This window comes from Triticum urartu, chromosome 4 (assembly GCF_003073215.2).
Source record: "Triticum urartu cultivar G1812 chromosome 4, Tu2.1, whole genome shotgun sequence".
NCBI classification, from domain to species: Eukaryota; Viridiplantae; Streptophyta; class Magnoliopsida; order Poales; family Poaceae; genus Triticum; species Triticum urartu.
Window position 1 is genome coordinate 558,181,748 of NC_053025.1, and position 27,762 is coordinate 558,209,509.

General features: G+C 51.8%; 1 pseudogene; it reads left to right on the plus strand.

Annotated features, from left to right (window-relative positions):
- The first annotated feature begins 2,548 nt into the window (after nt 1-2,548).
- LOC125554863 lies at nt 2,549-5,438 on the plus strand (annotated as a pseudogene).
- The last annotated feature ends 22,324 nt before the right edge of the window (nt 5,439-27,762 follow it).

Sequence of the window (27,762 nt, forward strand, 5' to 3'; positions counted from 1 at the left end):
ATTGCATGCGCGGCGAGCTGCCTCGCCGATCTTGTTGGTGAGATTCGCCTCTCCGACGAGCCTGCATCTGATGCAGGCACCGATGGCCCCAAGAGCCGCCTCATGAGCCTCCTTGATCAGCTCCACGTCGCCAGCGAGCCTGCTGCCGACTTGGAGTCGGTCGGCTCCACCGACCCGATGTTGGTCGACTTCGACACAGCGTCGCTTGACGTGTTCCCCTCCAACGTGGTGGTCTACGACGAGCCGCCCCCTTGCGCGAAAAGCGACGGTAGCACCGTTATGGAGGTGCTCGTCATCAGCCACGGCGAGCACTCTAGCGGAGGTGGCCAGGATCCGCTGCAGACGGCGATGCAAGACCTGGCCGCACCCATCCCAGAAGACGCCGACGCTGAGATGCTGGAAGCACGCCGCGTTCAGCTTGTCGAGAGCGCCTACCGGTTGGCCAGCATGAGACGCCTTTCGGAGGCCTACCAGCGGGAGATGGACCATGCTGTCGGCGGCACACCGGCTCCTAGTTGGCCTAGCCGCATTGTCCTGATCCGGCAGCGTGGCGCGACCGTCTCCAGCATGTTCGGGACGGATCGTCCCGTCTATGCCACGCCTGCAGAAACATACGAGCTGCCCAGGCGGCGGTAGACAAGCTAGACAAGCTCGAGGGCGACGAGCGTCGCCACATGACGGAGCGAGTTCAGCAGCTCCTTGACGTGGCTGCTGAGCAGCAGGATGCCGGGTGCCGCATTGAAGCGCCCATTCGGCGAAACGACGACCCGCCCCCTCGCCGGGACCAAGGCGCAACATCCTGGACACCGATTGGTGGCGTCCACGATAGACGAGACAAGGAGCCGGACCCACGTCACCATCGAGCGTGACCAAGGCAGCCGCCTGAGAGCAGGGCGGCGGCGAGACGGCTGTCCACATCCTCCTCCCGGGAGGGAGAGGCATATTTCCCCACAGCTTGTCGATCACCCATCACTCGGCGACCGCCTTGGCCGCCGAGAAGGAATCGGAAAAAATGACGCTCGCCATCAGATCGATCGTCTCAATCGATCCCTGGCGCTAGAAGAGGAGGATGAGCTGGGTCCGCCTTGTTTTGGCCCCCACATCCGAGATGAGCCCTTCCCCAAAGGGTTCACTCTCCCAAGAGACACACCCAAGTACATCGGCTCTGTGAAGCCGGAGGACTGGCTGGTTGACTACTCCACAGCCGTCAGCATCGCAAACGGCAACAAGCGCGTTTCCGTGAAGTATGTTCCCCTCATGCTCCAGGGCATGGCCCGGACATAGCTGAATAGCCTGGAGCCCCGCAGCGTCAACAACTGGGTTGATTTCACTGAAGCATTCGTCCGCAACTTTACCAGCACCAACAAGCGGCCTCCCAAGCCTCGCCAGCTCTCCTTGTGCGTCCAAGGCCCCAACGAGTCGACTCGCGACTACCTCACACGCTGGGCCGAGCTGCGCAACTCTTGCGAGGTCGTGCACGAGGTGCAGGCCATTGAATACTTCACTGCAGGGTGCCGAGAGGGCACCCTCCTCAAGCACAAGCTCCTCTGCGACGAGCCGGTGACCCTCGATGAACTGCTAATCATAGCAGACAAGTATGCCATGGCCGACTCCTCTATGAAGGCGGAGATTCAAGTTAATGTGTCGGGCAAAGTGGCCCCCAAGCCCCTCGGACCCCAGCTGGTGAGGCGAGTCGGCGACAACAACCGAACGACAACAAGCGCAAGGCCATGCAGCCGACTCCTTCCAGCCGGGGTCGGCAGTCGAAGATCGGCAGCCAGAAGGGCAGCCTCCTCCCAAACGCCAGAAGGGCGGCAAGCCCAACTGGCTACCCGCCTTCTCGTACGAGCAGACTCTCGATGCGCCCTGCAAGTTCCACAGCGGTGCGAAGCCGTCCAATCACACCACTCGGAAGTGCCATTGGCTCACCAGAAATGCCAAGGGTGACGGACTCCAGCCCGCTCCGCCTGCCGGCCCGCCGCCCCCTCCTCCGCAGCAGCCGGCGGCTCGACCGGTCGGAGCCATACAAGATGATTATCCTAAAGAACATGGAGCTTATGTCGTGTTCACCAGTATGGCCAACAATAGGTGCAGCAGACGGCAGCAGCAACAAGAAGTAAACGCAGTAGCATCAGAGACCCCGGAATTCATGCATTTGTTTGAGAAGCCCATCAGCTGGAGCAGAGCCGACCACCCGGAGGTGATGCCCAGTCCCGGCTCTTATGCTCTGGTATTGGATGCCACGTTTGCCATGGAGAGGTGGGCTTCTCGTTTCTCCTGAGTTCTGATAGAAGGAGGTAGCAACATCAACATTCTGTATAAAGATACCATGGAGAAGTTGGGAATCAAGCAGAGACACCTTCAGCCCAGCCGGACTGTTTTCCATGGCATAGTTCCTGGCCTTTCCTGCTCACCAATCGGCAAGACTCAGATAGATGTCCTCTTCGGAGACAAAAATCATTTCCGCCGAGAGCCCATCTGGTTTGAGGTGGTGGACCTTGAGAGCCGTTATCACGCATTGCTTGGCCGACCTGCACTGGCCAAGTTCATGGCGGTCCCCCACTATGCTTACTTGAAGATGAAGATGCTGAGCTCCAAGGGAATCCTGACCATAGCACGGGACTACAAGAAGTCGTCCGCCTGCGCAGCAGAGAGCAGCCGGTTGGCCGAGTCCCTCGTGATCGCGGCTGAGAAGCGGCTCCACGACCGGGTTGTGGCAATGGCCAGTAAGCAGCCGGATAGGTCGCCCAACCCCAAGGAGTCGGAAGCTAAAGGCTCGTTCAAACCGGCAAAGGAAACAAAGAAGATACCCTTGGACCCAGAGCACTGGAGAGGCACGCTGTCATAGGTGCAAACCTTGATAGCAAATAGGAAGGCGAGCCCGTCGATTTCCTTCGTGAGAATCGGGACATCTTTGCATGGTCTCCCAAGGACATGTCGGGTGTTCCGATGGAATTCGCCGAGCACAAGCTACACGTCCGGTCCGATATCAAACCAGTCAAGCAGCCCTTGCATCGCCTGTCAGAGGAGAAGAGAAGAGTTGTTGGAGAGGAGATAGCCCGACTTCTAGCAGCCGGCTTTATCATGGAAGTATTCTTTCCAGAGTGGCTAGCCAACCCAGTCCTAGTGCTGAAGAAGAACAAGAAGTGGCGTATGTGTATTGATTATACCAGCCTCAACAAAGCATGCCCCAAAGATCCATTTGCTTTGCCAAGAATCGACCAAGTGATTGACTCCACAGCCGGATGCGAGCTGTTGAGCTTTCTGGATGCATACTCAGGGTATCACCAAATCAAGCTGAACCCGGCCGATAGGCTGAAGACCACTTTCATCACACCATTCGGAGCCTTCTATTACCTGACCATGAAGTTCGGCTTGAGAAATGCCGGTGCCACGTTTCAGTGTTGCATGCAGAAGTGTCTCCTCAAGCAACTTGGCAGAAACACCCACGTCTGTGTGGATGATGTGGTGGTGAAGACGGAAAAATGGGGAACGCTACTAGAAGACCTCAAGGAGACCTTTGAGAACTTGCACCGATTTCAGATCAAGCTTAACCCAGAGAAATGCGTCTTTGGAGTACCAGCCGGCCAGCTTCTTGGTTTTCTGGTCTCAGAACGCGGCATAGAGTGCAACCCTGTGAAGATCAAGGCCATCGAGAGGATGGAAGTGCCCACCCGACTGCTGGACGTGCAAAAATTTACCGGCTGCTTGGCATCCATCAGTCGTTTCATCAGTCGGCTGGGCGAGAAGGCTCTTCCCCTGTACCAGCTCATGAAGAAGTCCACCTTTTTCTAGTGGAACGACCAGGCGGATGAAGCTTTTCTTCAACTCAAAAAGATGTTGACCACTCCGCCTGTCCTGACGGCCCCGACTCCCAAGGAGCCTATGCTCCTCTACATCGCCGCCACCAGCCGGGTGGTCACCACAGTCATAGTGGTAGAACGCAAGGAGGAAGGCAGAGCTCTACCAGTCCAGAGGCCGGTGTATTACCTGAGTGAAGTACTATCCACCTCCAAGCAGAACTACCCCCACTACCAGAAGATGTGATATGGCGTGCACTTTGCCGCAAAAAACTGAAGCCATAATTCCAAGAGCACCCTATCATTGTGGTCTGCACAACCCCACTTGCCGAGATCATTGGAAGCCGAGATGTCTCAGGACGAGTGGCCAAATGGGCCATAGACCTGGCCCCCTACACCATCTACTACCAACCTCGCACTGCCGTCAAGTCACAAGCGCTGGCTGACTTCCTCGTCGACTGATCGAGACCCAGTACCTGCCGCCACCACCAGACTCCACTCATTGGCGAGTGCACTTTGATGGTTCCAAGGTGCGCACGGTTTGGGAGCCGGTGTCGTCCTCACCTCTCCCAAAGGCGACAAGCTCAGATATGTGCTGCAAATTCACTTAGCCGCCTGCAACAACGTTGCTGAATACGAAGCACTCATTCATGGGCTCCGGCTTGCCAAGGAACTCGGCATTCGCCGGATCCTGTGTTATGGTGATTCTGACTTGGTAGTCCAGCAGTCGTCAGGCGATTGGGACGCCAAGGATGAAAACATGGCAAGCTACCGTTTCCTCATCCAGCAACTCAGTGGATACTTCGAGGGGTGCGAGTTCCTCCATGTACCAAGAAATGACAATGAGTAGGCTGACGCCTTGGCGCGTATCGGCTCCACCCGGCAAGCAATACCAACTGGCGTCGCCCTGCAATGCCTCCTCAAGCCATTTGTCAAGCCATCGCCAAAGTCAGATTCCATCTTTGTGTTGGCTCCTCCCGAAGTAGTCGGATCCGGCTTGAGGACTCCAGCAGCTGGCATGGGGAATTCGGCGGACGACCCGGGGACTGCAGCAGCCGCACCCGACCCAGGGACTTCAGAGTCCAATCCGGGGACTGCTGCAATTGGCCCGGGGACTTCATCAACTCAGCAAGTGGCAGCCGACTCCAACCCGCTGCCTCCTGATTCCAACCCACCGCCTCCCGGCCCAACCGCCCTTGTGCAAGTAGCAATCCTAGCAGTCGAGGAAGTAACAGCACCTTCATGGGCCCAGCCCATCCTCAACTTTTTGGTGAACAAAGAGGCGCCGACTGATGATATCTCGGCCCGGCAAGTGCAACGCCGGGCGGCAGCATACACTATAGTCAACAGAGAGCTTGTGAGGCGCAGTGTCACTAGCGTTCATCAGCGCTACGTGGAGCCAGATCAAGGCCAAGCAATCCTCAAAGATATCCACCAAGGCGAGTGTGGTCACCACGCGGCTTCAAGAGCACTCGTGGCCAAAGCTTTCTGCCACGGTTTTTTTGGCCGACTGCTCTAGAAGACGCCAAGGACTTGGTCCAGAAATGCAAAGGGTGCCAGAAGTTTCGTTCAAAGCCACATCAGCCGGCTTCTGCACTCAAGACTATTCCCATTGCTTGGCCCTTTGCCGTCTGGGGCCTGGACATGGTTGGACCATTCAAGACGGCATGCGGCGGCATGACCCATCTGCTTGTCGCAGTGGACATGTTCACGAAGTGGATAGAAGCAAAGCCAATTAAGAAGTTGAATGGTCCGACTGCTATGACTTTCATCTCCGACATCACCATCCGGTATGGCATACTGCACAGCATCATCACCGACAATGGAACAAACTTTGCCAAAGGCGCCTTGGCCCGTTTCTGCGCGACACAGGGCATCCGATTGGACCTGGCATCCGTTGCTCACCCGCAGTCAAACGGCCAGGTGGAGCGAGCAAACAGCCACATTTTATCCGGCATCAAGCCCCGACTGGTCGAACCTCTAGAGCGGCCGGCCGGCTATTGGCTCGATGAGCTGCTGGCCGTCCTATGGAGCCTGCGTACAACTCCGAACAACTCAACCGGCTTCACGCCCTTCTTCCTCGTCTACGGTGCCGAAGCCGTCATCGCGACGGACATAGAATTCGACTCCCCTTGAGTCACCATGTACACCGAAGAGGAGGCAAAAGAAGCACGACAAGACGGCGTTGGTCTGCTAGAAGAGGGCCGACTGCTGGCACTCTGCGGGTCTACCATCTACTAGCAGAGCCTGCGCTGATACTACAACCGAAAGGTCAAGCCAAGATCCTTCCAAGAAGGAGACCTTGTGCTCTGGCTGATCCAGCGAACTTCCGGCCAGCACAAGCTCTCGGCACCTTGGGAAGGCCCCTTCATCATCAGCAAGGTGTTGGGCAACGACTCCTACTACCTCATCGATGCTCAGAAGCCTCGAGCACGTAAAAGAGATGACTCTGGCAAGGAGACAGAACCACCATGGAATGCAAACCTCCTTCGAAGGTTTTACAGTTGATACAGTATGTACCATGGCAACTTTTGTATTAAGTATGAAGACTCTGGGTCCCCCAAGGAGAGCTCAGGGACTGCCCTCTTTTATCCATATGATAAGCACTACGCCACTCAGTTGTGTTATTTGATTAATCCATCTGGCACCGGGTTCGACCAGTCGACCCGGGGACTTGCCGCCTTGTGCTATGAAATGCTTCCTGCAGCCGGACAAGTAATGTGTTGGCACCTAAGCTTTCTCCTGCCAGAAGCCGCAGCTCGCAGAGCGACTGTTTGGTTGGCAGGAGTAAAGGCAGAAAAGATGGCTGCATGTAAAATGGCTAAGGATCCAAAGCATAAACATAGTCCAAGCCGGCCTCCTGCCTCGCCGACTGGCTGTTAAGTAGCCGGACGGCCGGTTTCTACTTCACGTGCTAGAAAACTCTAGTCGGCTAAGTACTTGCCTCCCCAAAAGTGGCTAAGTACTTGACCCAGCCACAATCCGTGGAACAATTGTTCGGATGGCAAGATGGCAACTCAGGGAAGGCGGCAAAGGAAAAAAAGCCAGAGAGTAGGAAGCAAGGAAAGATAGAACTTAGCAAAAATATTTACACATCAAAAGGCCCTTGGCCAACATCCAACATGAGTTTTAAATACACCCCATGGGTGGAACTGTGCAAAGCTAACAAAGTTTGTTGAGACTAGTAAGCAGGAAGAAATAAAGGAAAAAAGGCTGCCTAGGAAGCAGCAGGCGGGTTCGGCGGAATGGTGGAGTCGGTGGCGCCGTCTGGTTGAGCGGCCGGCTGGTCGGTCTCCGCTCGGTCACCTTCAGCAACAGCCGAATTGCTTGGGCGTGGCTCGTTGCTGGGGGCGCTGTCGAGTTGAGGCTGGCTGTCCGCACGGACCTCTGGCGCCCCCTCTTCACCTTCCTCTTCCTCCTTGTCTTCTCCCTCGTCGCTGGAGTCGATCACCTCGGCCAAGTCCTCGCCATCCTCCAGGTTCAGATCGAACCATTCTCGTGGCGCCTCGGCACCATTCTTGGCTAGCTCCGGGATGAAGACGCCGGTGTCGGTGTACTCGGCGATTGCTGCCGCCCGCCTGACAAGCTCACCCTCCACTGCCACCAACTCCTCCTGGGCTTCCTGGCGAAACATGGTCAACTGGGCTAGATTTAGCCCAGGGTACCACGCCTTGACGAACTCCAGGGCCCGGCGTGCTCCGACCTAAGCCGAGGAGCCCTTCCACTCCTCAAGGCGGCCGACCGCCACCTCCAGCCAGTCGGCAGTCCGGCTGGGGGTGCGTAGAGCTGGCATGTCGGGCCATAGGGTGGTGATTGCCTAGGCGCCGACACGCTGAAGGCGAGGCAACATCCGATGAGTCGGCCGAAGACGAGCCTGGATGCTGAGAAGCTGCTCGCGGAGAGTGCGAGGGGCATTGGCGGCGATCTCCTCACCTTCTTCCCTCCGTCCTTCGTGGTCGGCCTCAATAGCCTGGTTGGCAGCACCAGAGTGACCCGGGAAGAAGTCTGCTCGGGAAAAAAAAGCAAAGAGTCAGATCAGAAACAAGAAGTCGGTTCGATCAGAAGCTGGCGATTTGAAGAAAGAATAAAGAAGGCAACTTATCGTCGACCATGTCTTCGATCTCGCCAAACCCACTGTCAGCATCGCCTCCTTGTCGGTCCAGGCGGAGCGCTCGATCTCAAACTCAGCAAGGAGACCCGCTTCCTTGTCCTCCACCTCCTTCTGGGCCTTCTTGAGAAGCTCCGCCTGCTCCGCCAATTACGCGGCCAGTCGGTCGCGCTCTTCGGCCAGCTTGCTGCAGTCCACCTCCTTGGCACGCAGTGCGGTGTTGGCTTCGCCCAGCTGCCGTTGAAGGGTGGCGTTGGCCTCTGCAAAAGGAGAAAAAGAAAGAGATATCAGCAATCAACAGAGAAAAAGAACAGTCGCCAGGAAGATCCGGCCCGACCGCTTAGCAGTCGGCCCGAATCTCGGGGACTACAGCTCGCGGGTGCGCCAGCGCGCCCTCGTAGAGAAAGAAAAAGACTTACTCCGGCTCTCCGACAAGTCGGCGGCCGTTGATCCAACTCCTAGACTTTGGAGTTGAAGGCGGCTGCACGAAGGTTATGATAATCCTGGAGCAAAGATAATAGACAAGCATCAGTACTCGGAGCTTGCCAATTAAAGTTCCGGGCCGCCTGCTCAACAGCCGGCTCGAAACTTAGGGACTACACCTAGTGGGTGCGCCAGTGCGCCCCCACAAAGCAGTACAAGAATTAAAAATAAAAAGAAGCAAGAAGCTTACCCGGATGGTTGCTCGCGACTCCAGGAACGCGTTGTTGTAGTGCTTGAGTGTGTCGGCTTCTGCGTGGAGCTTGACCTGGACGTCCAGGATTGCCTTGTTCAAGGGGCCCGTCCCGCCTCCCCGCACCCAGACAACGGGCGCCACGCTGGTCGCCTCGGCATCCGGGATCGACGAGCTCGCAGTGCCGACTTCCCGAGGCCGCGGTGCCGAGACCACCTTCGCAAATCAGCGGCGCGAGGGTGTGCGGACCTTAGGAGTTGGACCTGTCATCGGCCCACCTCCGGCTGGTGGCGCCGGCGGGTCGGCCGGCTGTTTGTCTCGCACCTCCTCAGAAGGAGGTGGCGGAGGCACGTTTATGTCCGGCATGAAGACGTCGCCACCATCCCTCTCCATGATCGGGTGCTCGTCGCCAGCTTCCTCAGTCGGCACCACGAACTCTGGTGGTGGCGGCCCGGAGTTCATGAGGATGACGAATATCGTCGACTAATGGCGCGCAACTTCCTCAGCCTGCTTCTTCAACGCAGCGGCGGCCTCAGCCTCCGCCAGCTTCTTCAAAGCGGCGGCCTCCGCCTTGTCTACCTCCGCCTTCTCCAGGCGGGCGGCTTCTAGCTCCTCACGCGCCTCCCGCGCGTTTCTCTCCGTCGCCTCCCGGAGGTCGGCGGTCGGATCGATTCGTCGGGTGGTAGTGGAGGTCTCCGCCGACCCCACGATGGAGGCGGCGGCCGACTTCTCGAGGGAGAGCGGAGCCATAAAATCAAGGAAATGAAACAAAGGAAGTTCAGAAAGAGCCAACGAGAAAGAAAGCATAAGGGAAAGAATCTTACGCCGACACCATAGGGGGCGCCTTTGGGAGCTTTTGGTACTTGACGGCCTTCGCCGCGGCCACCTTCTGCCTGGTCGCGGCGGTGGGATTCTTGGGTTTCTTCAGCATGCTACCGAACAAGGCGACGCCTTGCTTACGCTTGCGCGTGCCGCCTAGGGCTGCCATGTCCGCCTTGCCAGCACCCCGCGCGGGGCGTGGCTCTTCTTTGTCCTCATCATCATCGAGCCAGGTCTTGATGCCGGCTTCTTCGGAGCCGCCTGCTTCGTAGACGCCGCCTATCACGGTGTCCTCCAAGGCGGCTACCCCCAAGTCGGGGTCGTCCACATCGCTCACCGCCCTGTCCGGCTGGTAGTCGCCGCTTGCACCTACGACAGCGGCCGTCGCGTCCGACATGTAGATCTATTTCAGATGATGAGAGGCCGGCTGATCAAGACCAAGATCAAGATTAAGGCGATTATCAAAAAGAGAGAATCGGAAAACTTACCGCAGGCGGCGGATCGGCGCGAGAATACGGCCGCTTGCCGAAACTCCAAGACCCCTCCAGCTTGAGGCCGGAGATCTCGTTCACCAGGTTTGCGACTTCAGCAGCCGGCATCTCCTTGGTGATCAGACGGCACGGGTCGCGGTGCCCGCTCATACGGCTGATCAAGTGTGGCCGGCTCTGGAGCGGAAGAAATCGGCGCTCGACGAAGGCAACCAACAGGTCGGACGCCCTGAGGCCTTCGATGTTGATCAACTCCCGGAGCTGTTGGATGGCGGCGGCGCCGTCTGCTGATACCGGCTTCGGCTTGTAGCCCCAGCTAGCCCGAGGCTTGGCAGGCGGGCCGGCTTCGTATGCCGGCAGGTTGAGGAAGTCGACAGCCGGATCCACGTTCTCCACGTAGAAGTAGGACTGCTGCCACATCTTGACCGACTGTGGCAACTTGATGGTGGGGAAGACGTTCCTCGGTGATGGTCGGCGAACCGCGATGAAGGCACCGCACTGGCAGCCACCTCCCGGACGGAGGTGCCCAGCTTGGTGTAGAAGAAGGCCCCCCACAGCTCGATGGTGGGGAGGATGCCGAGGTATCCTTCGCACATGGTGACGAAGGCGGCCAGGAGCATCACGGTGTTGGGCGTGATGTGATGGGGCTAGAGGTGGTAGAATTCAAGAAATGAGCGGAGGAACTCGCTCGCCGGTAGGCCGAAGCCACGGATGAAATGCGAGCGGAAGACGGCCCGCTCGCCCTCACCGGGCGCCGGCGAGATCTCTCCCTCCGGCGGCACGCGCGCCTTCACATGGTATGCGCCGGGAAGACGCCGCGTCGTGCGGAGGAAGGAAATGTGATCCTCGTGGACATTGGACCCGTCTCAGTCTCCTCCTCGCTCGTGCGCCATGGAGAACTTGACAAAGGAAAGGTGTGGCGAGGGAGCTGGGAAGTGGGCGGAGCAAAAAAGGCTCGGGCGGACGGATTCGACGAAAACGGAATGCAGCAGCGCTCCAGCGTGGCTCAGGGGCGCTGCGGCGAGAGGAAGGGGAAAGAGGCAAGAATGGGGTGGAGGGGCGCGCCTATCCCACCGCTCCCTCTCCCTCCTACTTATAGCCTGCAGGCTATGAAGCCGAGGAGGCGGGCATGGGATCGTCGGACTAACTGTGCCCATGACCCCACGTCCCCACCTTTAACGCGTGGGTTACTGCGCGCGGTAACTCTGCAGGGGAACACAACCGCCCGCCTCGGCCGCAGCGGATCCGCTCGCGTGCCGAGGCCCGGTGGTGGCGGACCCGGCCTGCTATCGCATCCCATCAGGCATATCGGCTTGCAAGCAGGCCCGGCCAACCGGCGCCACGTGGCGTGCCCTCGATGGGTAGCTGGCTGAGAAGCTTAGCTAGCACGCCACCTGGTTCGCGCCATCGCATTCGAGATTTCGGAGAAGTCCGACTGGATGCATCCGGCTGATACGTCTCCAACGTATCTATAATTTTTGATTGCTCCATGCTATATTATCTACTGTTTTGGACTATATTGGGATTTATTTTTCACTTTTATATTATTTTTGGGACTAACCTATTAACCGGAGGCCTAGCCCAGAATTGCTGTTTTTTGCCTATTTCAGTGTTTCGAAGAAACAGAATATCAAACGGAGTCCAAACGGAATAAAATCTTCGGGAACGTGATTTTCTCACCGAACGTGATCCAGGAGACTTGGACCCTGCTCCAAGGAACAAAAGAGGCGGTCATGAGGGTGGGGGGGCCCCCTAGGGCGCGCCCCCTGCCTCGTGGGCCCCTCGTTGCTCCTCCGGCGTACTTCTTCCTCCTATATATACACACGTACCCCCAAACGATCAGACGAGGAGCCAAAAACCTAATTCCACCGCCGCAACTTTCTGTATCCACGAGATCCCCATCTTGGGGCCTGTCCCGGAGCTCCGCCGGAAGAGGGCCGTCATCACGGAGGGCTTATACATCATCGTAGCCCCTTCGATGAAGTGTGAATAGTTTACCTCAGACCTTCGGGTCCATAGTTAGTAGCTAGATGGCTTCTTCTCTCTCTTTGAATCTCAATACAAAGTTCTCCCCTCTCTCGTGGAGATGTATTCAATGTAATCTTGTTTTTGCGGTGTGTTTGTTGAGACCGATGAATTGTGGGTCTATGATCAAGTCTATCTATGAATAATATTTGAATATTCTCTGAATTCTTTTATGTATGATTGGTTATCTTTGCAAGTCTCTTTGAATTATCCGTTTGGTTTGGCCAACTAGATTGGTAGTTCTTGCCATGGGAGAAGTCCTTAGCTTTGGGTTCGATCTTGCGGTGTCCTTACCCAGTGACAGAAGGGGCAGCAAGGCACGTATTGTATCGTTGCCATCGAGGATAACAAGATGGGGTTTATTTCATATTGCATGAATTTATCTCTCTACATCATGTCATCTTGCTTAAGGCGTTACTCTATTTTTAACTTAATACTCTAGATGCATGCTGGATAGCGGTCGATGAGTGGAGTAGTAGTAGTAGATGCAGAATCGTTTCGGTCTACTTGTCACGGACATGATGCCTATATACATGATCATGCCTAGATATTCTCATAATTATGCTCAATTCTATCAATTGGTCAACAGTAATTTGTTCACCCACCATAGAATACTTATGCTCTCGAGAGAAGCCAGTAGTGAAACCTATGGCCCCCGGGTCTATTTTCATCATATCAATCTCCATCACTTTAATATTGTTTTGCTATTTACTTTGCTTTTACTTTTTGCTTTGCATCTTTATATCAAAAATACCAAATATATTCTATCTATCAGATCTCACTCTCGTAAGTGACCGTGAAGGGCTTGACAACCCCTAATCGCGTTGGTTGCGAGTAGCTATCGTTTTGTGCAGGTACGAGGGACTTGAGCGTGGCCTCCTACTAGATTGATACCTTGGTTCTCAGAAATTGAGGGAAATACTTACGCTACTCTGCTGCATCATCCCTTCCTCTTCGGGGAAAACCAATGCAAGATCAAGATGTAGCACCGGCTCCTACTGACTAGCTTCCTAAGAGTCTCCTACTGACTGGCTCAAGACGTAGCACCGGCTCCTACTGACCTGGATGAGGAAACTGTTGAGACTCCTCGGCTCCTCTATCGCGGCGTCTCACCAGCTTCGGGGACTACTGTCGGAGTAATGGTCCACGGGTAGGCAAACCCGGGTCCTAGAACCTTTCAAGGCATCGGACCGGCTGCGCCCCTCAAGACGTCAAGATAAAGCACCGCCTTCTGGTGGCCGGTTGGCCGAACGGCCGACTACTAGAAGACGGCCATGCTCAGGAAGGCGGCTCCGAGATGGGCCGACTCCTGGCATGCGGCTCCAAGACGGGCCGACTCCTGGCAGACGGCCTCCATAGAGGCCGGCTCACTACAGTCGGCCCATAGTGCCCTCGAAGTCTGCACCATCATTAGGAAGACAGGACAGGGCGAGGCAACAGTGTAGCCCATCACCCCCGTATCTAGGGCCGGGCGTGGCCACAGTGCTCCGTACAGGCGGAGATCTCCGCCCGGCGTGGCACTGTTGCCCCTCCACCCCTGACGCCACTCCTGTCAAGCGAAGCACTGCTCCCACGGCCGCTTGTCGGTATGGCCCGAAGGCGACGGGCCCTACCGGCTAGCGTGAGCCCGGAAGACGGCGGGAGCCTCAACAGTCAGACCATGAGAAGCCGGCTTCTAACTGGCGGCCCGCTCGTTCCGCAAGGCCTGTGCACCATTAATCAGATAAGACACAGAATGGCTACAGTGATTCTCCCACCAGGCGGCGGGACTGTAGCCACGCTCCCCTGACGAAGCATGCGTCATTAGCAACACGACTACAGTAATTCGCAGCCGGCAAGACCCGCGAGCGGCGGAGGCGGCTTGACGGCTCCGTACCAGACCAGCCGGCGGGGCCTACTAGGCGGCGGGCCTCAGCAGCCGGCGGAGAAGCCGGCGACCAGAGAGACTGAGGTTAGGGTTTCTCATCATGTGGTGAGATTTGATGTCAGATGTTTCGTATCTATGCAAGGGTTCAATGGCAACAACTTTGGATTGAAGACTTCCCTTCTGTCATGACAAGGTCAAGCCAATTTTGGTAGGGAAGCGGCCGTGATAACTCATTTTGACGGCAATAGTGGTCATTCAGTGGCCTCAGAATCTCAACGTAATTTTTATTATGCTTGAGCTTCTTTGAAAACATTTTTTTGGTTAAATTACGCACCAAGCCTGTTGTTTTGTGTTGACGAAGATGCATGTCTTTTACATAGCCAAAAACAAGAGACAATGATGTAGATTCAAGCAAGTACTCCCTCTGTTTCTTTTTAGTCTACATACAAGATTTCGTTAAAGTTAAATTTTATAAAATTGACCAACTTTGTAAGAGAAAAAATTAAGGAAAATGCTCAGCGTCAACTGGCTGAAAAGAAACTTTTTGTCCGCCTGACTCGCGTCTCCACCTTCCACTGATTTCTGAACCAACGCCCAACTGTTCTTCCCACTCTGTCCTCTCACATATGTTCTCTCATGGTGCAAAGTGGATGTGGCATTGTAAGCTGGGCGTCGCTGCCATTCACACCGGGCAGCTGGCCGCCCCGCCGCTCAGATCTCTCCTGCTCTAGGCGCTAGATCTGGCCTGAGCTCGCGGGGAAAGCATACGGAGGCGAAAGGACTCGACAGCGGCTACACAGTTCCTGTGAAGAGGAGAAGGAGGAGAGAGAGAGAGAGAGGTAGGTCATGGGAGAGGAGAGGCACGATGAGTTGGAGCAGAGAAAGGGAGGAAGGAAACATCGGAGAAAGGGCTCGCCGGAGGGCAGCAGGATCACTGGGCGGCGTAGAAGCTTCGGGTGTGAGTGCTCCTGGTACTGCACGCAGCGCACGGCCTCTTCGGCGGCGCTGTTGATGTCGGGGGAGCCCTCGCTGATGGATCCCTCCCAGCCCTGCGTGGCATGTTTACGGGCTGGGCAGCAGGCTGTCGCCATCCGTGGTGAGGCATTTGGGAGTTCAACACTATTCGTAGATGCTTTTGCAACGCCATCAATCGTTCTGAAACATAGGTCTTGTTGCAATAGTCAACAATGTTTCTAAAACAAAGCTCTAGTTTCAAATAGGGATCATGCACGGAGAGATTTGCAACGTTACCAATGTTTCTGAAACAAAGCTCTTGTTGTAATAGTCACCAACGTGTTTCTGAAACAAAGCTCTTGTTCAATAGTCACCGACGTGTTTCTGAAACACAGATCTTGTTACAATAGTCAATACTCTTGTTGTAAAGAGCAATCGTACGGTGAGAAACCTAGATTGGATGGCTCGCGAGGTGGCAGATCTTCTGAAAAGATCCATTGATACATCCATTTTGCATCATGCTTTTATATCGATATTTATTGCATTATGGGCGGTTATTACACATTATGTGACAATACTTATGCCTATTCTCTCTTATTTTACAAGGTTTACATGAAGAGGGGGAATGCCGGCAGCTGGAATTCTGGGCTGGAAAAGGAGCAAATATTAGAGACCTATTCTACACAACTCCAAAAGTCCTGAAACTTTGTGGGAGCACGTTTCAGAATATATAAAAAATATTGGGAAAAAGAAGTACCAGATGTTGGGGAACGTTGCAGAAAACAAAAATTTTCCTACTCGTTTCACCAAGATCCATCTAGGAGTTCATCTAGCAACGAGTCATCGGATGCATCTACATACCTTTGTAGATCGCGTGCGGAAGCGTTCAAAGAACGGTGATGATGTAGTCGTACACGACGTGATCCAAATCACCGATGACCAAGCGCCGAACGGACGGCACCTCCGCGTTCAACACACGTACGGGACGGGAGACGTCTCCTCCTTCTTGATCCAGCAAGGGGAAAGGAGAGGTTGACGAAGATCCAGCAGCACGACGGCGTGGTGGTGGATGCAGGGCGTCACAGTAGCAGGGCTTCGCCTATACTACGAGAGAGAGACGTAACGGGGAGAGAGGGAGGCGCCAGGGGCTGGTCTCAAGTCCCTCCTCTCCCCCACTATATATAGGAGGGCCAAGGGGGGGTGGTGCGCAGCCTAGGAGATCCAATCTCCTAGGTGCGGCTGCCAAGGGGAGGTTTCCCTCCCCCCCAAGGCACCTAGAGGTGCCTTCCACCACTTGGACTCTTCCTTTAAGTGGAACCCTAGGCGCATGGGCCTTTGGGGCTGGTGCCCTTGGCCCATCTAGGCCAAGGCGCACCCCCTACAACCCATGTCGCCCCCCGGGACAGGTGGCCCCACCCGGTGGGCCCGCGGGACCCCTCCGGTGGTCCCGGTACAATACCGATAACCCCGAAACTTGTCCCGATGGCCAAAACAGCACTTCCTATATATAATTCTTTACCTCCGGACCATTCTGGAACTCCTCGTGACGTCCGGGATCTCATCCGGGACTCCGAAAAACATTCGGGTTACTACATATACATATCTTCACAACCCTAGCGTCATCGAACCTTAAGTGTGTAGACCCTACGGGTTCGGGAGACAAGCAGACATGACCGAGACGACTCTCCGGTCAATAACCAACAGCGGGATCTGGATACCCATGTTGGCTCCCACATGCTCCACGATGATCTCATCGGATGAACCACGATGTCGAGGATTCAATCAACCCCGTATGCAATTCCCTTTGTCAATCGATATGTTACTTGCCCGAGATTCGATCGTCGGTATCCCAATACCTCGTTCAATCTCGTTACCGGCAAGTCACTTTACTCGTACCGTAATGCATGATCCCGTGACCAGACACTTGGTCACTTTGAGCTCATTATGATGATGCATTACCGAGTGGGCCCAGTGATACCTCTCCGTCATACGGAGTGACAAATCCCAGTCTTGATCCATGTCAACCCAACAGACACTTTCGGAGATACCCGTAGTGCACCTTTATAGTCACCCAGTTACGTTGTGACGTTTGGTACACCCAAAGCACTCCTACGGTATCCGGGAGTTACACGATCTCATGGTCAAAGGAAAAGATACTTGACATTGGAAAAACTCTAGCAAACAAACTATACGATCTTGTGCTATGTTTAGGAGTGGGTCTTGTCCATCACATCATTCTCCTAATGATGTGATCTCGTTATCAATGACATCCAATGTCCATAGTCAGGAAATCATGACTATCTGTTGATCAACGAGCTAGTCAACTAGAGGCTTACTAGGGACATGTTGGTGTCCATTATTCACACATGTATTACGATTTCCGGATAACACAATTATAGCATGAATAAAGACAATTATCATGAACATGGAAATATAATAATAATGCTTTTATTATTGCCTCTAGGGCATATTTCCAACACCAGAGGGGGGCCACCCACCATCCACGAGGGTGGGGGTGTGCCCCCTGCCTCGTGGGCCCCCTAGCAGCCCTCTGATGCCCATCTTTGGCTATATGGAGTCTTTCGTCGAGGAAAAAAGCATGAGCAAGTTCACGAGACGAAACTCCGCCGCCACGAGGCGGAACCTTGGCAGAACCAATCTAGGGCTCCGGCGGAGCTGTTCTACCCGAGAAACTTCCCTCCAGGAGGGGGAAATCATCACCATCATCATCACCATTGATCCTCTCAACGAGAGGGGGTCAATCTCCATCAACATCTTCACCAGCACCATCTCATCTCAAACCCTAGTTCATCTCTTGTATCCAATCTTTGTCCCAAAGCCTCAGATTGGTACCTGTGGGTTACTAGTAGTGTCGATTACTCTTTGTAGTTGATGCTAGTTGGTTTATTCGGTGGAAGATCATATGTTCAGATCCTTTATGCATATTAATACCCCTCTGATTATGAACATGAACATGATTTCTGAGTAGTTACGTTTGTTCCTGAGGACATGGGAGAAGTCTTGCTATAAGTAGTCGTGTGAATTTGGTATTCGTTCGATATTTTGATGAGATGTATGTTGTCTTTCCTCTAGTGGTGTCATGTGAACATCGACTACATGACACTTTACCATTGTTTGGGCCTAGAGGAGGGCATTGAGAAGTAATAAGTAGATGATGGCTTGCTAGAGTGAGAGAAGCTTAAACCCTAGTTTATGAGTTGCTTCGTAAGGGGCTGATTTGGATCCATATGTTTCATGCTATGGTTAGGTTTACCTTAATACTTATGTTGTAGCTGCGGATGCTTGCAATAGGGGTTAATCATAAGTGGGATGCTTTTCCAATGAAGGACAATATCCAAGCACTGGTCCACCCACATATCAAAGTACCAAACACGAATCATATGAACGTGATGAAAACTAGCTTGATGATAATTCCCATGTGTTCTCGGGAGCGCTTTCCTTTATATAAGAGTTTTTCCAGGCTTGTCCTTTGCTACAAAAGGGATTGGGCCATCTTGCTGCACCTTATTTACTTTTATTACTTGTTACCCGTTACAAATTACCTTATCACAAAACTATCTGTTACGGATAATTTCAGTGCTTGCATGACTTTGCAACCAGCAGAACTATAAAATTGAGTGGAGTCGAAATGCTTTTCGGTGAGTATCCAAATTAATGTTACCGAGACTGATCTGAACTGATCGTCCATGTAGTGAATGCGCCAGTAATAGTACTACATAAACGCAATAATTATACGATCAGATCTTAACCAACTTTAATTAACAAAGAACTTCAGTTGGTAGGGTGCCGAGCATGCCAACTAGCCGGTCCCACCCCTCCCCGTGTAAATCGGGCGGGTGTCCTTTTCTCACCCTCAACCCGGCCGCTGCCTCTCTTCCACTATATAAACACACACGGTGGAAGGAAATGCTTTCGTCCAATCCATTCAGCAATCTCCATTTCGCATCCCCCCAAATCCCACCAATCCGAAACCCCAGAGCAACCGCAACCGAAGCTGCAACCCATGAATCCGAGCGGGTCGCGCCACCCCGCTCCCTCCGACGCCGGTGGCCGCGGGGAGGATTCGTCGTCGTCGTCCCAACCGCAGCCGCCGCAGCAGGGGTACGATTCAGCCTGTACCGCCGCCACCGCAGCAGGGGTACGGGATTCTGCCCGTACCGCCGCCACCGCAGCAGCAGGGGGATGGGATTCTGCCCCTACCGCCGCCGCCGCAGCAGGAGCAGGGGGATGGGATTCTGCCCCTGCCGCCGCCACCACAGTAGGGGTACGCGATTCAGCACGTGTGGCTGCCGCAGCCGAGCCCGGCTTGGGGTCCTGGTGCGGGCGCGCCTCCCTTCGCCATCGGGCCACCGGCGCCGAGGCCGATCGCGCCGCTGCACCCGTAGTTTTGGCCGCAGCAGCACCCCTACTGGTGGAGCGGCGGTTACCACTTGCCGCTGGGCCCGACGGTGTGGGGGCCGACGTCCAACGCCAACGAGTACCTGGACGCCATGGTTGCGCAGCAGAGGCCCGCGGCGCCGACCTGGCCGCAGCAGCCGCAGTTCATGCAGTATCCGCCGTTGCTCGTGCCGCAGCCGTTGCAGCCGCCACCACTGACTCACCAAGACTGGAGGCTGGTGCAGATCTGATCGGAGTTGCTCGGTTCCCCGATGACGCTTGATCAGCTAGTGATGTCCCTGGACGCGGAGGCCCCTTGTATCCTTTATCCCCGATCGCCGTTTGCCCCATGCAGCAGCCGCAGTTTTAATGTACCTTGTATCCTTTATTTCTGTTTCGCTTTATACTTTCCCTGTAATGTCCTGCTCTTGTAATCCTGGCCGGTTGATGGATTTGTTAAGTCAAAGCCGGGATAAGGTTAGCGCCTTTTCTCGGGCTTGGCTTGCACGTTTTCTCTAAAAACAAGGGCATAAATTCTCACACTCTTTTTTGTGAGTGAATGTGCTCTTGCACTCAATATATGTAGAAGTTAGTTGTCTAGTTATTTGCAAATAAAATGGCTGAAAAAGCATTAAAACATGGGGCAAATAATACATGCAAGAGGTTAGAGACAAAGTTTATGCTACAAGTAAATAAAATAAATCTGGTACATCATCCAAGCATCCATTATAGTTTATAAAAGTAAAATCAATGGGAGGAAATGAATCGAATTATGAAGCCAGGTGCATAAGCACCTAGACTCCCACTTGAGTAGCAGAAAAGGAAACATCGTCTTATAATCTACTCCCTCCTTCCCATAATATACGAGCATTTTAACACTACACTAGTGTCAAAAACACTCTTATATTATGAGACAGAGTGAGTATCTATGTAGATGACTACTCCCTAGAACGATGTGTTTATTTGGATTAAGCCATGTCGCCTGAACTTTGGGACCTTGACGGGTAGATGGCGGCGCTTCTTCTTTGAGTTTGTCTTCCGAGCTTCGATCGTCCCTGAGTTGTCCGTCTAAATGTAGTCGACGGAGCTTTGGCGTAGACTCATGACGTCTTTTTAAGGCGGTGAGGTTAGGGTTTCTCGTCATGTGGCGAGATTTGATGTCAGGTATTTCGTATCTATGTAAGGGTTCAACGACGACAACTTTGGCTTGAAGACTTCCCTGCTGTCATGACAAGGTCAAGCCAGCTCTGGTAGGGAAGCGGCCGCAACGACTCGTTTTGACGGCAATAGTGGTCATTCGGTGGCCTTAGAATCTCGACCTAATTTTTATTATGTTTGAGTTGCTTTGATGAAGATTTTTTGGTTAAATTACGCACCAAGCCTGTAGTTTTGTGTTGTTGAAGATGCATGTCTTTTACATAGCCAAAAACAAGAGACAATGATGTAGATTCAAGCAAGTACCCCCTCCGTTTCTTTTTGAGTCAATTGCACCACTAGTGCTAGAACTTGGCTTAAACAGTTACTTTAGTGTTAGAACTTGCAGCATACATTGAACTAGCGCAAAAACTTAATTAAGGCGTGCAAAGACGGTACTAATCACGTTTGTGTACACCGGCCGCTGTCACCTGTCAGGCATGCCAGCGTGGCATCAAGCCCGCTGTCAGTGACCAATGTCCTAGCGTGTGGCGTGCTCCTTTTGCGAAACCCCCTCTGATTTTTATTTTTCGTTTTTTAAAAGGCCCCTGTAGGTGTACACTAACTGCATGTTCTGGCATCTGGTACGTTCCACCTATGAGCTAACATCGCAAATTTTATTAGTATGAAAAAAAAAACAGGCCGCTCATATAATTCGAACTGGTAACCTTAGGATAACCCACGTGCGTAGCTAGCCAACAAACACAGATAATCTTTAATGTCCTATAAGGATCCTGAGCCATTATAACAGCAAAAACTGGTTTTGTAAAAAAATGTAAATTTTAATTATATTTATAATTGTAAACACTTTCAAAATTATAGAAATTAATTGGTAATTTAATTTGATGGTTTTTCTAAATTAATAGGTAATCTTTTTTAGTATAATTAATTTTATTTTATGTATATTATTTATATTATTATTTTTGCGGGTCATATTAGTTATTGTTGTTTACCTTTCTTTAAAAATAATGAAAAATGAGAAGAAAAAAACTAACAGAAATTGTACCCCACAGGTAAATTCTGTTATAGACAAAAACGTCAACAATTCTATGTAGACATGAGATTCCATTAGTTGGAGTGGCACACCCTCCTTCTTTTACTCGGGTCGCTCATTTGAAACCCCACATGCGTAACTTTTTCTTCGGATTAATTTTTTCAATTTATGTTGTCAAGTCAGCTCTGGACTGGTTCAAATCCATCCCTCTACGTGCCCTATTTTTCATTTTAATAAATTTGTGATGGTTCTCTGGGGCCTATTCGTTAGAAAAAGCGAAAAATAAAAATACAGGTAGTTTCTGCACAAAAAATAACACGCCACAGGCCCATCTTCACACTGACTGTGGGCCTTACGCCATGCTGTCATGGCCCGTCAGCATGACCAGTGTATACAAATGTGATTAGCATTGTATCTGTACGTTCGAGCCAAGTTTTTGCACCACTTCAATGTATACCACAAGTTCTAACACTAAAGTGACTATTTGCGTCAAGTTCTAGCACCACTGCCGTAATTAACTCTTTCTTTTTAGTCTACTACAAGATTTCGCTAAAGTCAAATTTTATAAAATTTGATCAACTTTGTAAAAGAAAATATTAAGGAAAATGCTCAGCGTCAACCGGCTGAAAAGAAACTTCGCGGCCGCCGCTTTCGTTGTGCAACACGTGTCCATGTGGGCCTGACGCACGTCTCCACCTTCCACTGATTTCTGAACCAACGCCCAACTGTTCTTCCCACTATATCCTCTCACATCAGTTCTCTCATGGTGTAGAGTGTATGGGGCATTGGAAGCTGGGCGTCGCTGCCGCTCACACCGGGCAGCCGGTCGCCCCGCCGCTCAGGTCTCTCCTGCCCTGGGCGCTGGATCTGGCCCGAGCTCGCGGGAAAGCAGACGGAGGCGAAGTACTCGACAGCGGCTGCACAGTTCCTGTGAAGAGAAGGAGGCGAGAGAGAGGGGTAGGTCATGGGAGAGGAGAGGCACGATGAGTTGGAGCAGAGAAAGGGAGGAAGGAAGCATCGGAGAAAGGGCTCGCCGGAAGGCAGCGGGATCACCGGGCGGGAACAGGATTGACTTCAGGCGGCGGCTATTTGCATGGATGCAGGCATGCAGCCACCGCTTGGTGCAGCGCCTCATCGACCGCGGCGGGAACAGGATTGACTTCAGGCGGCGGCTCCTGTCCAGGCTCATGCAGCACCTCGTTAGACTGTCCAACAACTGGTTCGGGAGGTTCGTCCTGCAGCGCTGCTTCCAGAACGCGGTGGTCGCGCTGCAGCCCATCGTGCTCACGGCTTGTGCTGACCTGCCCCAAGGAGACATCCAAGCGCTGGTGATGCACGAGGAGCTCCAGCCCCTCCACAGGGTGCTCCAGGGAGGCAACACTGTAAGTACCCACCCTGCAGCTTTCATTAGCGTCTCCCATGCATCTCGACTAAGTAGCTCTTATATATCTTAGCTCAAGTACACAACACATACGTCTCTCCGTTGCCCGACTTTGTTCTGTTTGATACGTACTCACATGTCGTACGTGAGGATGCACCTGCAGAACTACCCGGCAGAGGCGAGGAGGTTGGCGCTCAAGATTCAAGCACTGCCTCTACATATCCGGGAACAAGAAGAGTTGCAGCCGTTGATGAGGGCCGCCACGAGGGTCCTCGCCGATAACCTGGCCAACTTGGGCGACTAGCTTCTCTTGATCAGTTAGCCTCTACGGATGTGTTGTCGTTGCCCCATGCTTGGAGTTGTTTTCGATCGATTGGATAGATGGGTGTGCATCATAACTTGCATATATTCATGGTTGTGGATCTGGACCTGGCTAGCTGCCTCGCTTGGTTGCATTCTTAGTCTTAGATCACAATGCATTCATGTAACTGATATGATATGGCATGTTGCTGGAACTTTTGCCATCTTATCTGGCTTCATTGAGAAACGTTCTCTTCTCTTTTTTGTGTGTGTCTGTGTACCGGATAAAGTCAGTTCGTGAAGAATATTTGCAGCATATGTCAAAGTTTACCTCCCTTTGCATGAATGGTTATCGATCTGAAGGCTGAAATGCTGTCTTATAACATTTTAAAATGCATAGTTGTTTGGCCCATATTTTGGAAATCAGGATCAAAATGGTCGTCAGTTCTTCCCCTGCTTGTCAACATTTGATTACCTCGTGAGAATATTGCTTGCTTAACATAATCAACGATGCCACTACTCTTCTGAAGTAAATAAGTGCAACAAAGGAAATCTTTATCTTTGAGTACCATCTCACTACCTAGAAATTGAGAAATTACGGATGCCCCACGTCATCCATCATGAATAAAATCCCGATCGGGACAAGGATGACCAGCCGGCGTGAACAACGGTACAATCATGATGACGTGTTTTATAACCGCCGGGAACGTGTTCCACCATCGAGAAGGTAACACCCTGTCCGTGACGGCCTCTATCCATGTTGCAGATCATTTTTCACGCTGACAGAAACATATCCAAGAAAAGCCGCCGGTTTTTGGCGTGATTTTCCGCTCGGGAGGAACAAAACATGCCAAATTATTCACTGGGAAAGCTTTTCACAACAGTGTTCCCGAAGAGACCCATCCGGTATGCCGCAGTTGACCGACTGTGATTGCGCCATAGTCCTCACGCTTGCTATCCTAACTTTATTTTCTTCCATGTCTGGTCAAATGTACATGCAACGTCTTTTTGCCAGAAAATGTGGTCCATATTCTAGGTTTTCAGGCTGCGGGAAGCTACATTTAACTTGGTAATACCATAACTACATTGTAGCAAAGTAGTATCTCGAAGTGACTCTACCGGTCATACTTCTCCCATCACCATGGCATCTTTTCTTTCTTGCAATTTTTCAGATAAGAACCTTCTCTACATGGCTTGTCCCATAATACCATATTCGTGGTACTTAACCAGCCCACTTTTTCATGAAAACAGTTTTCTAAACCAGAACTCAAATTCTAGCAAAGTTGGCCATGCTAGCTTACGATCATGCATACCATTATTCAAATAGTTTTACACTTTGATGAGGCTGCACACTTCACCCACAAAAGCTGAGCTGCTTACCACGTCTGCTATGATAAACCAAATATTTCCCCTAAAAAATGATAAACCAAATATCAAGATCCAAGATGTTTATCCAAGATAACTGCTTGATGGAATTGATCTCTCGTACCATAAATGTATAAATCGTCACTCCCCAGTCGGGCAAAAGATTGAACCAGGATCATCACATCTCATCATCTCAACTTATGAGGGTACCGTCGATGTGTCTGGCAATGAATAGACAATCATGACCACCCCAATCGGGGATGGCTCCATCCCAAGAGAAGCTACATTATACCTCGTCATGTCGTTCCCACCATTGCAGGCTCCGTGCAAGGTCGGTCAGGCTACTAAGTCTAGGCACGTCCCATGCACTTAAGCTCAGTCCTTCATCAACACGAGATACCATCAAATCCATTGTATTGCCATCACCATATACATCACAATCCAATATATCACCTACACATTCTAGGGCGGTTCTCGGATAGGTGTCGACGTTTCTTCTTCGAGTCAGTCTGCCAGGCTCCGATCCTCCTCAAATCCGTCTGCCAAGACGGATTTGACAGAGCACTGGCGTAAATATGGAGCCAAGCACTTCAATTCATGCGAAGAGACCCATCCGGTATGCCACAGTTGACCGATTGCGATTGCGCCATTGTTCTCACACTTGTTATCCTAACTTTATTTTCTTCCATATCAGGTCAAATTTACATGCAACGTCTTTTTGCAAGAAAATGTGGTCCATATACTAGGTTTTCAGGCTGCGGGAAGCTATATTTAACTTTGTAATACCATAAATACATTGTAGCAAAGTAGCATCTCGAAGTGACTCTACCTGTCATAGTTCTCCCATCACCATGGCATCTTTTCTTTCTTGCAATTTTTCAGATAAGAACCTTCTCTACATGGTTTGTCCCATATATAATACCATATTCGTGGTACTTAACCAGCCCACTTTTTCATGAAAACAGTTTTCTAAACCGAACTCAAATTCTAGCAAAGTTGGCCATGCTAGCTTACGACCATGCACACCATTATTCAAATAGTTTTACACTTTGATGAGGCTGCACACTTCACCCACAAAAGATGAGTTGCTTACCATGTCTGCCATGATAAACCAAATATTTCGCCTAAAGAAAATGATAAACCAACAGAAGAGATTCAAGCAATACTAAAAACATGGGCGACATGACTTGATTGCCTCCAAGAGAACTAAAAGATTTTCAGAAGAAATTTACTGATTCATTCATCACAAGAGGCGATAGAAAACACGCACATGGAATCACCGAGAGAGAGCGAAGAAAGGTATGAGTCCAAAAGATTCGCAGGAAATCCCCCCAGTATATAGAAAGTATAAGAAAGTGCCTAGAAATCATTGTAATTGCTGTCTTCGTCGTTGCCCGTTTGGGCTTTGTGGCATCGACCGGGGGACATATCCCCGTACTCCTCGCATCCTGGAACCACTGCTTGCCATCGACATCGTCGAGGCACAACATAGGAACCATCATCCACGGACCACCATCCCAGTTCTTGGATCATAGCCTTCTAACACAAATGAATGGTGCCACTTAGGGCAACCACCACGAGCCCACCAGAGGAGAACAAATCCGCTGCACCAAAAGAACAACGAAGGACAAATTCCCACGACTCCGTCGACCTCGCCGCCGTGGCGCTGTCGAGATGGAGCCGGGATCAGGGAAATTTTATTCCAACCGCCGAGGTCACTGCCATCCAATCGACGACGAGGGAAAAACACATCTAAACCCTAACTACTCAACCGAGGAGAAGGACCGGGGTCCCCTCCCCCATCCATCGCCGGAGGGGCGGAGGGGGAGAGAGCCCGCGGCCTCGCCGACAGATGAAAGAGAAAATTGGGCCGCACTCCTTTCGCCGTACAGGGAGGAGAGGAAGGAACCGCTCGAGAGAGATTGGAAGGGGTTACCATTAATTTATCAAGCGCTCCTACAATATCAAAACCTCCCAATCTCCATATGTCATCTTTCATCATCTCAACTTAATTGCCTCGTACTTCTAACCAAGATGGAGAGCATGGTCAAGTGCATTAAAAATTACTAGAGTCGAATTGCTTTCCGGTGAGTACTACTCCCTCCGTCACAGTTTAGAAGGCACAGTTAAATTTGCGTGCGTTTCCACAATAGACAAGGTTTAGGGCGCATTGTATTTATTTCTAGTAGCTAATTAGTACTCCCTCCGTCACGGTTTAGAAGGTGCGCTTGGAAATTCTCTGGGACCTAGGTGGTTATCTATTGGTTGTGGGATGTGCTAAAAAATAGCATTCACACTACGCATGCATATAGAAATAGTATATCGGAGTACTCCCAGAGGGTCCACTTGTGCTTCCAAATACCCTTAAACCAGTTTTGCCATGAGAATCCACCATATCTACCTATGGATTGAGTAAGATCCTTCAAGTAAGTTGTCATCGGTGCAAAGCAATAAAAATTGCTCTAAATATGTATGATTGATTGGTGTGGGAGAAATAAGCTTTATACGATCTTGTGATGTGAAAGTAATAAAAGCGACGGACTGCATAATAAAGGTTCATATCACAAGGGGCAATATAAAGTGACATTCTTTCGCATTGAGATTTTATGCATCTAACCATAAAAGCGCATGGTAACCTCTGCTTCCCTCTGCGAAGGGTCTATCTGAAAGATCGTCGATGTCGCCTAGAGGGGGGGGGGGAATAGGCGTTTTAAAATAATTACGGTTTAGGCTTTAACAAATGCGGAATAAACCTAGCGGTTAATTTGTCAAGCACAAAACCTAAAACAACTAGGCTCACCTATGTGCACCAACAACTTATGCTAAGCAAGATAAGCAACTATGTGATAGCAAGATATATGACAAGAAACAATATGGCTATCACGAAGTAAAGTGCATAAGTAAAGGGGCTCGGGTAAGAGATAACCGAGGCATGCGGAGACGACGATGTATCTCGAAGTTCACACCCTTGCGGATGCTAATCTCCGTTTGGAGCGGTGTGGAGGCACAATGCTCCCCAAGAAGCCACTAGGGCCACCGTAATCTCCTCACGCCCTCGCACAATGCAAGATGCCGTGATTCCACTAAGGGACCCTTGAGGGCGGTCACCGAACCCGTACAAATGGCAACCCTTGGGGGCGTTTACCGAACCCGTACACTTTGGCAACCCTTGGGGGCGGTCACCGGTACCCGTCAAATTGCTCGGGGCGATCTCCACAACCTAATTGGAGACCCCGACGCTTGCCCGGAGCTTTACACCACAATGATTGAGCTCCGAACACCACCAACCATCTAGGGCGCCCAAGCACCCAAGAGGAACAAGCTCAAGGGTACCAAGCACCCAAGAGTAATAAGCTTCTCAACTTGTAACTTCCACGTATCACCGTGGAGAACTCA